The sequence below is a fragment of the Mastomys coucha genome, chromosome X, assembly GCF_008632895.1.
Source record: "Mastomys coucha isolate ucsf_1 chromosome X, UCSF_Mcou_1, whole genome shotgun sequence".
NCBI classification, from domain to species: Eukaryota; Metazoa; Chordata; class Mammalia; order Rodentia; family Muridae; genus Mastomys; species Mastomys coucha.
This window is the reverse complement of record NC_045030.1, coordinates 94,641,382-94,650,977: the sequence shown is the minus strand read 5'-3', so window position 1 is coordinate 94,650,977 and position 9,596 is coordinate 94,641,382. Positions and strand designations below refer to the sequence as shown.

Here is a 9,596-nt window from a genome sequence, read left to right as displayed (position 1 = left end):
GGAGGCCCCCGGGGGGTGGTTGCGGCCCACAAACATGGTGGGGGGTGGCCCGGGCCTCCCGCCTCTCGACGGGGTCGGCGGACCACGGCCTCGTGCGGACTTTACAGCCGGGGCGGCGGTGGCAGCGGCGTGTGTGTGGCGGCGGTGGCGGGCGGGAGCGCGGAGGTGGAAAGAAGGGGGGCGCTGTCACGGAAACTCAGGCCGCCGGAGACCCCGCCGCAGCGAGGCCACTGGGCTCCCCGGTTGCGGGGCGTGAACGGCGCCAACCCGGGGCGTCAGAGGGACCCACCGGGCGGAGGAGGGGGCCCATCTATCCTTCCGCATTTTCCTGGGTCTCTCTCCCCGGCGGTGACGTGACGTGCTGACGGCGGGCCCGTGCCGGGGAGCTGGGCCGCTTTTTGTCAGCTCCGAGCTCGGCCCCTCCTCCCTCCCTCCGCCCGCCCCACCAGCCGGAGCCCGGCCCAGTGCTCCAGAGAAAGGCCGGCCTGCAGCACCCGCCACCGTCGCCGACCGCCGCACGACTGTCCGGTGAGTCCAGGGTGCCACTGCGGCCGTAGGGCCTATTGCGCGTGCGGCGGCCTGGTCTCGGCCTGGTCGGCGGCCCGCAAGGCGCCCTCCCGCGCTAGGCCGGGCAGCGTGGCGCGCGACGCCGAGCAGGCCCCAAGGAGGCCGCAGTTAGGCCCGGGGTGGCGCCCGGGTGTTCAGAACGGCGGTTGAGGCGCGCTCTGTAAACGGGCGGGGGCCGGGCAGTGTTGCCCGGCGGTTGGGGAGGCGGTTGAGGGGTCCTGGGTGGGCGATGCGGCCGACTCGGGGCACCGTGCGGGGGCGAGGCCTGGCGAAGAGGCTAAGGCTGCAGGCATGAGGTGAAGGCCGCAGGCCGGCCCGGCCGATTTTCGCTATGTAAATATCGGCGAGGGGGGGTAAAAGAGGGACGGGGGACAAGATGGCGGACGATCGGCGCCTGCTGCAGGGTACGACTGAGGGGGTTGCCGGGAGGGGGAGCCGCCATCTTGAAGGCGGCGTCTGAGTAGAAAATTCCGCTACAGCCCGTGAGGGGGGGTGTGAGAGCGGGCAGCGGCGGCGCTGGCTACGGGTACCGGAGCCCAGGCGCGGCGTCGAGTGTGCGCGCAGGGGCGTGTTCGCTCCCCTTGGCGGCCATTGCCCTCGTCGCCATGATGAGCACTTGGATTCCAGGCGCTTGGCGGCAGCGCCACCTTCCTGCCCAGCCTCCCACAGCCCCGTGACTGGCTGCTGTTTCCGCTGTATTTCTGTTCAGCTGCCGCAGGCGGCCATCGCGGCCGTCTTGGCGCCGGAGCCACCTCATCCGTATTGCCCCGGGGCTTCGAGCCTTTCCCTGTCGCTTGCGGCCGCTTCAGGGTGATCTGCAGCGGTGTCAGTTAGTGGAGCCGGAGACATTTTATTATTTCTTTCGTTTCTCAGAGGTAGACGTGGCCGTTAGGGTGACCCTGGTGCGGTTGTTCTCCGCCAATCGTTGCTTTCACGAGTCTGTGAATAAAGAAAGAAAAGTGATGGGAAAGTTCTCACCACTCTTTTGACCAATAGGGGGAAAAAGGCATCCTACGAAAGCGGAAGACTAACTATCGGAGGGACGTTTTTTGTGTTCCTTTCTGTGGAAACAAGTTTCTTGGGAGGCTGCGTTTAAATTTGGGTATATACTTTTTTTTTTAAATTGAAAATTAAAGGGCAGAAAGTTATTTTCTGCTCAAACAATGCAATGTGATGAATTATCTAGCGTTTGTTTATTTGCTGTGGTAGATCGTTCGTGAAGTTTATAGAGTGGAATTCCACCCCGTGAAAGTTCTTTCGATCTCACCCCGCTCAACTTTTCTGGTAATCTCGGCGTCCCATGCTAGCCGTGCTAGGTGCTAAGAAAGAGTAAGGAGGTTCTTGTAGGTGGTGGCTGTGGGAGGTTTGTTGTTCAGAAGTAGTAGAGCAAATGTTGAAATGCAAGAAGTGCCGCGTGAAAGCGACATCGGAGTTACTGTGGGGTCTCCGAGGAGGCATGGTTTCCGTTTGAAGCATCAGGAATGAATTCCTGAAATCGGTGGCATTTTGAGGTTACAAGCCTGATGTTTTGAGGTGGTGGCCCAGACAGGCAAAGGGCGTTTCAAGGGTGAAGTTTCTTTAGAGAACGGCAAGTATTTACTGTTCGGCTGAAATGGATAGTATAGGTAAAGTCTTGGAAAGGTGGGTCATGGTGTGAATGGTAAGGGCTTCTGCTCCGTGGGAAGCAGAGCCCTCAGACTCGAAGGATGACGACACCCGGATCCGTGCTTGATAGCTATCAGCTCGGTTGGGCTAGGACAAGTTTGAGAGGAGTAGGTTGTATGGTAGGCTGACCAGTGTTTTCATAGTGATGGCAATTACAAAGAGTGGTCAGAAGCCAGGTTTTACTACCCTTTAAAATGTTTTATTGCAGTTTTGAATGATCCATTTTTGTTAGACAGCTGCTCCTTTTTTCTATACTCGCTGTAAATAACGTTTTGCTCAGAGTTGTTGATATTTCTGTAGTAAACAAGTAGAGTTTCCTATGATTTCATTTGCCATTGTTGAAAATTAGGACTGGTGCCCCTTGAAGAAGATGAGAAGTGAACTTACAAGTGTTCCATGATGTTTTTAGGGAGGCAGTTTTGAAAAGTAGTTTGGAAGGATGGTTATTAAAAAGTAGTGGCCTTCAGCTGCCCTTTGCAATCTGTTTTTCTCCCTGCTGAGAGTTTTGTTTGAGAGACTAACCAAGGTTATTTGCTAAGCAAGCCTTCCTGCATGTTTTGATTAATATTTGACTTATCTGAATGCTTATGTGGGAAATGTGTTTCACAGTTACGTAGTTATTCACTCTCAGTGTCTTCACCTTCGTAGACAGCAACAGGTTGGAAATATTGCTCCTGGAGAGTGGTTTTCCTAGAAGCCATGGCAAGCTTTAATTAAAGAGGTTCTTTTAAGCTGGGCAGTAGTGGCACATGCCTTTCACCCCAGCATTCAGAAACAGAGGCAGGGGGATTTTTGTGAGTTTGAGGCCATCCTACATTCTGAGAACAAGTCTCAAAAACTAAAAATCACATTTCAAAAATCTCTTTAAAAGTGTTTTTTTAAAAAAAGGTGCAGTGCTTGGGTGTTGGGGTAGGAGGCTGAGAGCAATCAGTGCATGATAGACAGTGTGAAATTCTTAAGTTTAATTAGTACAGAAAGCTAGATAGTGAACATTCACGATTGAGATGCAGTAAGAGTCAAGTTGTATGACTAGGAAGGTTGGTAAGTGTGTAGTTTCTTCCAGGAGTGGTTATACACCAAATTCTTTTCACCTTAAAGGCCATAGACCCTGATAGTCTGGAGAACTGAGTAGTGGAGCGCTATTGCTGCCTGTCAGTCTTAGGGAACAAGACACTAGTTTTTGATTTATGTCTGCTTTCTACATAGATGGTGATTTCTTTCTTTTTTTGCAATTTCCTTTTTTCAAAAAACATGCTCATAGATTCTTTCAAAGATAATTTCCCTTTCCATTGCTTGAAAATATTTAGTCTCCCAACATTGTTACTGATGTGTAAATTATGCTTAATCCAGTATCAATTCATTTTAAGCTTAAAAATCAATTAATAGGCTCCTGAAATCCTTCTCCCTCATCAAAGATAATACTTTTTGTTTGTTTTGAGACCCAATCACATTAAGTAGCGTGGCTAGCTTCAGTGTCCAAATTCTCCTGCCTCAGCCTCCTGAGGTATGCGTATCAGCACAACTGCCTTAGATTCCTCCTCCTCCTTCCTCCTCCTCCTCCTCCTCCTTTTTTTAACCTAGCCGAGAAAGTCTAACCAGTTATCTGGTTGTGAGTCTCTCTTCTATTCTTGATTTTTTTCCATGTAGGCTTTTCCATTTGCCTTTTGTCTCTGTGTAAGGAGTGCCCTACGTCTATCTAGCCTTGCTGGCCTGCCTCCTTTGGGATGGAGCTCTGTGGATTCTTTTTGGTTGGTTTGAGACAGAGTTCTCTGTATGTAGTCCTGGCTGCTGCCCTGGAACTCATTATAGTAGACCAGGCTGACCTCACCTCCTGAGTGCAGGGATTAACTTGGCCTGATTTGGTCCTTTCCCTGTCCTTACGAGTATTCTTTGATTTGCTTATTGTACAGAAACCTCACCTGCCTTCTCTTTGCTTTAACTTTCCAATTCACCTTTACTAAATGCAGGAATTCCAAGTCAGGACATTTCTACCACATGCTAATGTTGTCAAGTGTTCTGTTTCAAACTCTGTGCTTTTTCTGTCTCCTGTGGTTGGGATTTCCTTCAAGGTTTATGTGCTGGCCTCTCTCTGGAATCTTCTCTGTTAGTTCAATGTCTCTTACCATACCCAACATATCTACTGTCTAATCCAGCATTTGAAGTGTCTAACATATCATAACATAACCCAGAACAAACTTATCCAGCACATAGATGACCAGTACTATTTATAGGATTATTTTTAAAGCTCAGGGTCCCCAAACAATTCCCATTTCTTACTCTTTCTGTTGTTAATACCATCAGTGTTCCTGAGTTTGTTATTTTTTGTTCCATGGAACAATGTGGACATCTTTAGCATTTAATCTTCCATGTTTTTATTTTTGTCTTCTAAATAGGATGTAGACATAGATTCTCATTTGTCTTTGTCCCCAAGCAGTACCTGGCATGATCATCATCTTCCCAGACAATTATCTAAATTATTGAGCTCAGTAAATTTGATTTAGTTGAATAATTTCCAGCTATTCAAATTCAGTTATCTATCCAGCATGTTCTTTGACCAAGGGATATTCATTTTAAGGCACACCTATCTTGTTAGGACAGCAGGTCAAATCCAGGTGCTGAGTAACCTCTAGCCTGGCCCCATATCTGATTGGAATATGGCCAGCCTGCTCTTAGTCCTGCCAAATTGTTTATCCAGACAGCATTTTTTAAAATACATGTAATCTTAAAACCTTTTTTTTTTTTTTTTTTTTTTTTTTTGCTTAGCAGGAAATACACTTTAAAGAAACTAAATGGCCTTAATGTATATAGTCTTTTGTTTATAAAGATTTAAATTATGAAGTATTTCAAAATTGTTAAAAAGTAAATATTAATGGGTTGACAAATTTTAGTTTGTTGTGATGTTTTAATGGAATAGTCTCACAGCTTACAGATTACAGCTTCAAGGGTGCTTCTCCTTCAGTCCCATTCTTCTTTTCCATATGCAACCATTGTTCTAACATGTATGTAACTAAATTAAAGTATTATCAGGTATTGCCTTACATGTCTTAACTGTATCTATTGTGCATTGTTGTATATATTGAACATGCTTTGTTTGCTTATTATTTGTTTATTTATTTATGTTTTTGAGAGGGTTTCTCTAGGCAGCTCTGGTTGTCCTATAACTTGGTCTGTAGGCTAGGCTGGCCTCAAACTCAGAGATCTGTTTACTTCTGCCTCCTGAGTGTTGGGATTAAAAGGGGCATGCCACCACCTCCTGATTATCAAACATAGTTTTAAAGATCCAATTGATTGGCTTTCCAGTGTGCTACAGGGATTCTTCTGGGTCCCTAATGGTCTTATAGGAGGTTCATGAGGTCAGAATTATCTTCATAATGCTGTCATTTGTCCTTTTCATCCACATTCACCTGTATATTACTCAGGCATTAGAGAATACATGATTCATGATGTCATAGTTGAGCAAGTGCAGAAACAGTTGGAAAGAAACATATCTTTCCTCTATGAAGGGAGTCATTAGATTTGCAGAGATATAAAATAGTTGCAATTTAAAAAAAACTTACTTAACATTCTAAAATGTTTTCATGCTTATATATAATATGATTTTTAATAAACTAGTATTTTGAAATGTTAAGACAAGATTTTGCTCCAGTTCCAGAGGGGCCTGAAATTTGGCAGTGTGCTTTTAACCTCTCAAGTCCTTAGGTGACAGGCCTGTGTCACTATACTGGACTCTTAATTTAAATTTCTCTAAGTATGAGTGACGTAAAAAACTTTTCATAGTCTTGTATTTTTGAAAGCTTGAGTCCTGAAACTAGAAAGTTTGAAAACTCTGTTGTAGTTCATTCATATTATTTGTGGGGCAAGTAGTGGAGCAGAGTCCTTTCGGGTGCTAAGCAAGCTCTCACTAGTTCTGTATTTTAATATATAGAAACACTGATCTATTTATTTATTTTTTGTTTTTATTTATATGAGTACACTGTAACTGTCTTCAGACACACCAGAAGAGTGCATTGGACCCTATTACAGACGGTTGTGAGCCACCATGTGGTTGCTGGGAATTGAACTCAGGACCTTAGGAAGAGCAGTCAGTGCTCTTAACCACTGAGCCATCTCTCCAGCTTGATCTGTTTATTTTTATGGGGGACAAATTAGGCAGTTTTCAGCAATTTCCAGCAGTGCTGCCGTGAGCATCCTCATACAGTTCTCCCTCTTGAGATTGTAGAAGTGCAGTTGCTGTGTTGAGGAAGTCTGCATTGCCAGTTTTACTGGGAATTGCCAAAATGCCAAATTGCATTTCATTTGACACTCTTACCAGCTGTTTCTGAGCTTGGTTCTCCAGATCACTGCCAAAAGATTAGATTTTGCTGTTTTCCCAATCTGTTGGGTATAAATACAATCTCCTTGCTGTGTTTATTTTCCATTTCTTTGGTTACTATTGGAGTTGGCTGAATCGCTTCCCTCCAAATTTACTGGCCGTTTGAATGTTCTGGGAATTGTTTGTGTATAAGTCCTTGATCAGCTTTTGTGCTGGGCTGTTGCTTGAGGATATTTTTATATTGTAGATCGTAAAGATGTTGTGACTATATATGCTGAAAGTAGTTTGTGCTCCCCCTGCCCCGAGTGTGTGTGTGTGTGTGTGTGTGTGTGTGTGTGTGTGTGTGTATGTGTGTTGTTCTCTAGAAATTCTTTACTTCAAGGTAATCATGATACCAGGCTCTTGTTTTTCTTTTCCTTTTTCTTGAGACAGGTCTCTCTGTGCAGCTCTGGCTGTGAGACAGGGTTTCTCTGTATAGACCAGGCTGGCCTAGAACTCAAAAATCTGCCTGCCTCTGCCTCCCAAGTGCTAGGATTAACAGCGTGTGCCACCAGTGCATGGCCATGTGCTTTTTCATATACTGTTTATCTGGATTTTTTCTCTCTGGTGGGTGATGTAGGGATCTCATTTTTGCATTTCTCAGATAGTTCCGTCTGTCTCCCCCGAGGTATACTGCATTACATATATCTGCACATGTTTTCATTTTATTTGCTTAAACTTTAAGTACATTATTTATTTTTGTGTGTATGTGTGGGGATGTGTCTGGAGGTCAGATGACCAGGAGTCAGCTCTTTCTACCATGTGGGTCCAGGGGATTGAACTCAGGTTGTCAGGCTTACCCACTGAGCCACCTCATTGTTCCACATCTGCTTTTAGTTTCTGTTTCTGTTTTTATTGACCTGTTGGGCTAGTTCTATCACTGCCGCCTTAATTTCATGATAGTAGCTTTATAATTAAGTCTTAACTTGCTCACTTTTAAAGGGTTATTTTAGCTGTTTTTGTATCTACTTATTTTAGGGCTAGATTTTCAATTTCTGAGAAAAACGATTGGATTTTTATTGTATTTACCTTTACCTCTATTGAAAACACTAATCTCAATTTATAATCTTGATTTGTCTTTTTTTTTTTTAACTATGGGGTGGGAGGATATGTCGATACGGCATTCAGATACCCATGGAGACAAGAGCCGTCAGACACACCTGCACCCCACCCCCACTTGATTTGTAATCTTTGTTGCCATTGTAAACCAAGTTTTCTTTTCCTTTGCTCTCTCTATCCCTCCACCCCAAACCCTCTTTGGTGCTACCAGGGATTAAACTGAGTGTTTAACATATGCTAGACCAGTGTTCTTCTGCCAAGCTGTCGTTGTGTGTCTGTCTGTCTTCATATGTCCTAGGCTGTTCCCAAACTAGCCGTATGTAGCCAAGAATAACTCTTGACCTTCTGCTCCTTCAGCTTCTGTCTCCAGAATGCTAAGATTATAGACATGAACCATTATGCCAAGTTCTTCAGATAGCACTATGTATTCGATGCTTGGGATCGAACCTAGGACTTCCATGTATGCTAGGCCAACAGACTGACTACATTTATCCTCAGCCTCTTCAGTCCTGGTTTTTTAATTGTTAATTTTTTCCCCACATAGTTGCCTGTATTGGTCTTGCATTCACACTTTAGTTCAGGCTGTACTAGATTTTGAGATTTTTCTTCCCTCAGCCTCTGGAATTGTAAGCCAGTTGTGTGCAAAGGATTGAATCCATAATCTTGTGCATGCTAGCTAGACAAGTGCTCTGCAGCTGTATAAAAAACCTATACCAGTCTTTTACTTTCTATTTTATTTTTTATAAGCAGCATGGTACATTGATTTTACAACATTGCTGAACTCTCATAACCGTATGTTATGGGTTCTGAGCTATACTTTTCCTTCCTACATTTTAACATCTTAAAAATGGAGCCCCAATTGATAGCGTCCTATAATTACTTTCCCAGGCAGCTGCCACTATATAGTTACAATTGTTTGTTTTTTTGTTTGTTTGTTTTGAAGACAGGGTTTCTCTGTGTTAATTTGGCTGTCCTGAAATTCACTCTGTAGACCAGCTGGCTTAGAATTCACAGAGATCTGCCTGCCTCTGCCTCCTAAGTGCTGAGATTAGGATGTGTACCACCACTGTCTGGCACATAATTACATTTTGCCATCACTTTAAAGAATATGTGCACTGTTGCATATTATTTCTTGCCAAACAATGCAACAGAACACAGGATTGCTAAATGGTCGACTGCCTTGAAAGAAAATCCTACAGATAATAGTAAAGTATATTAGGAAATACTACGTTATGAGCACATGCTGACAGAATAGCTTTGTTAGAAACAATTGAACAGGTTACAATTGAACAACTTACAGTAGAACCCTGAATGTAAGTTGGGAATACCCTACTAATTCTTTTACACATAGGTATGTGCATGTGTATGTGTGTACACGCATATGTGTATAAAAAAACTATAAAAACCCATCCACATAATTCCAAAAGTTATTTTGGTAGGTCTAAATGAAAGTTCAAGATGATGACATAGGATATCTTATTAATTGTTTTTTTCTCTTTCCTTACAGGTGCGTATAACTGTGCCCAGCTAACCTTGTAAGATGAATTGGGGAGCATTCCCTCTTTTTTGAAACAGGTCTGTTGCATAGAGTCTGATCATTGAAAGGTAGACAGACACCATTTGTAAAACTGTACTTGGTCTCTTCTTTTTTGTATATGTGGATTTGAATTATTAATAGCCTCCTTTCTCCTGTAGTATATCTGTTTTGCTTTTGAGTTTGGTTTTGGTGGGGTAATTTATACAAAATACAGTTTCTTAGAAAAGTATAAATTCTCAAATATTCTGACATAAAATACAGTTTCCTTGATGATTAGAAAGTTGACTTTAGCCAGGCAGTGGTGGCATATGCCTTTAATCCCAGCACTTGGGAGGCAGAGGCAGAGGCAGGTGGATTTCTAAGTTCAAGGACAGCCAGGGCTACACAGAGAAACCCTGTCTGGAAAACAACAACAAC

At 44.0% G+C, this 9,596-nt stretch overlaps 1 protein-coding gene across 6 annotated transcripts in view; it reads left to right on the top strand.

Annotated features, from left to right (window-relative positions):
* The first annotated feature begins 189 nt into the window (after nucleotides 1-189).
* The window catches only part of Zfx (zinc finger protein X-linked), a 48,683-nt gene continuing 39,276 nt past the window's right edge, over nucleotides 190-9,596 (top strand). For 2 of the 6 annotated variants that reach the window (XM_031364952.1, XM_031364915.1), the window contains exons 1-2: nucleotides 190-528; nucleotides 9,150-9,217. The gene's annotated coding sequence lies outside the window, so the exon portion shown is untranslated. Of the gene's footprint in view, nucleotides 529-1,274; nucleotides 1,670-9,149; nucleotides 9,248-9,596 lie in introns of those variants that run through there. The other 4 variants (XM_031364929.1, XM_031364960.1, XM_031364923.1 and 1 more) reach the window with 4 other exon arrangements.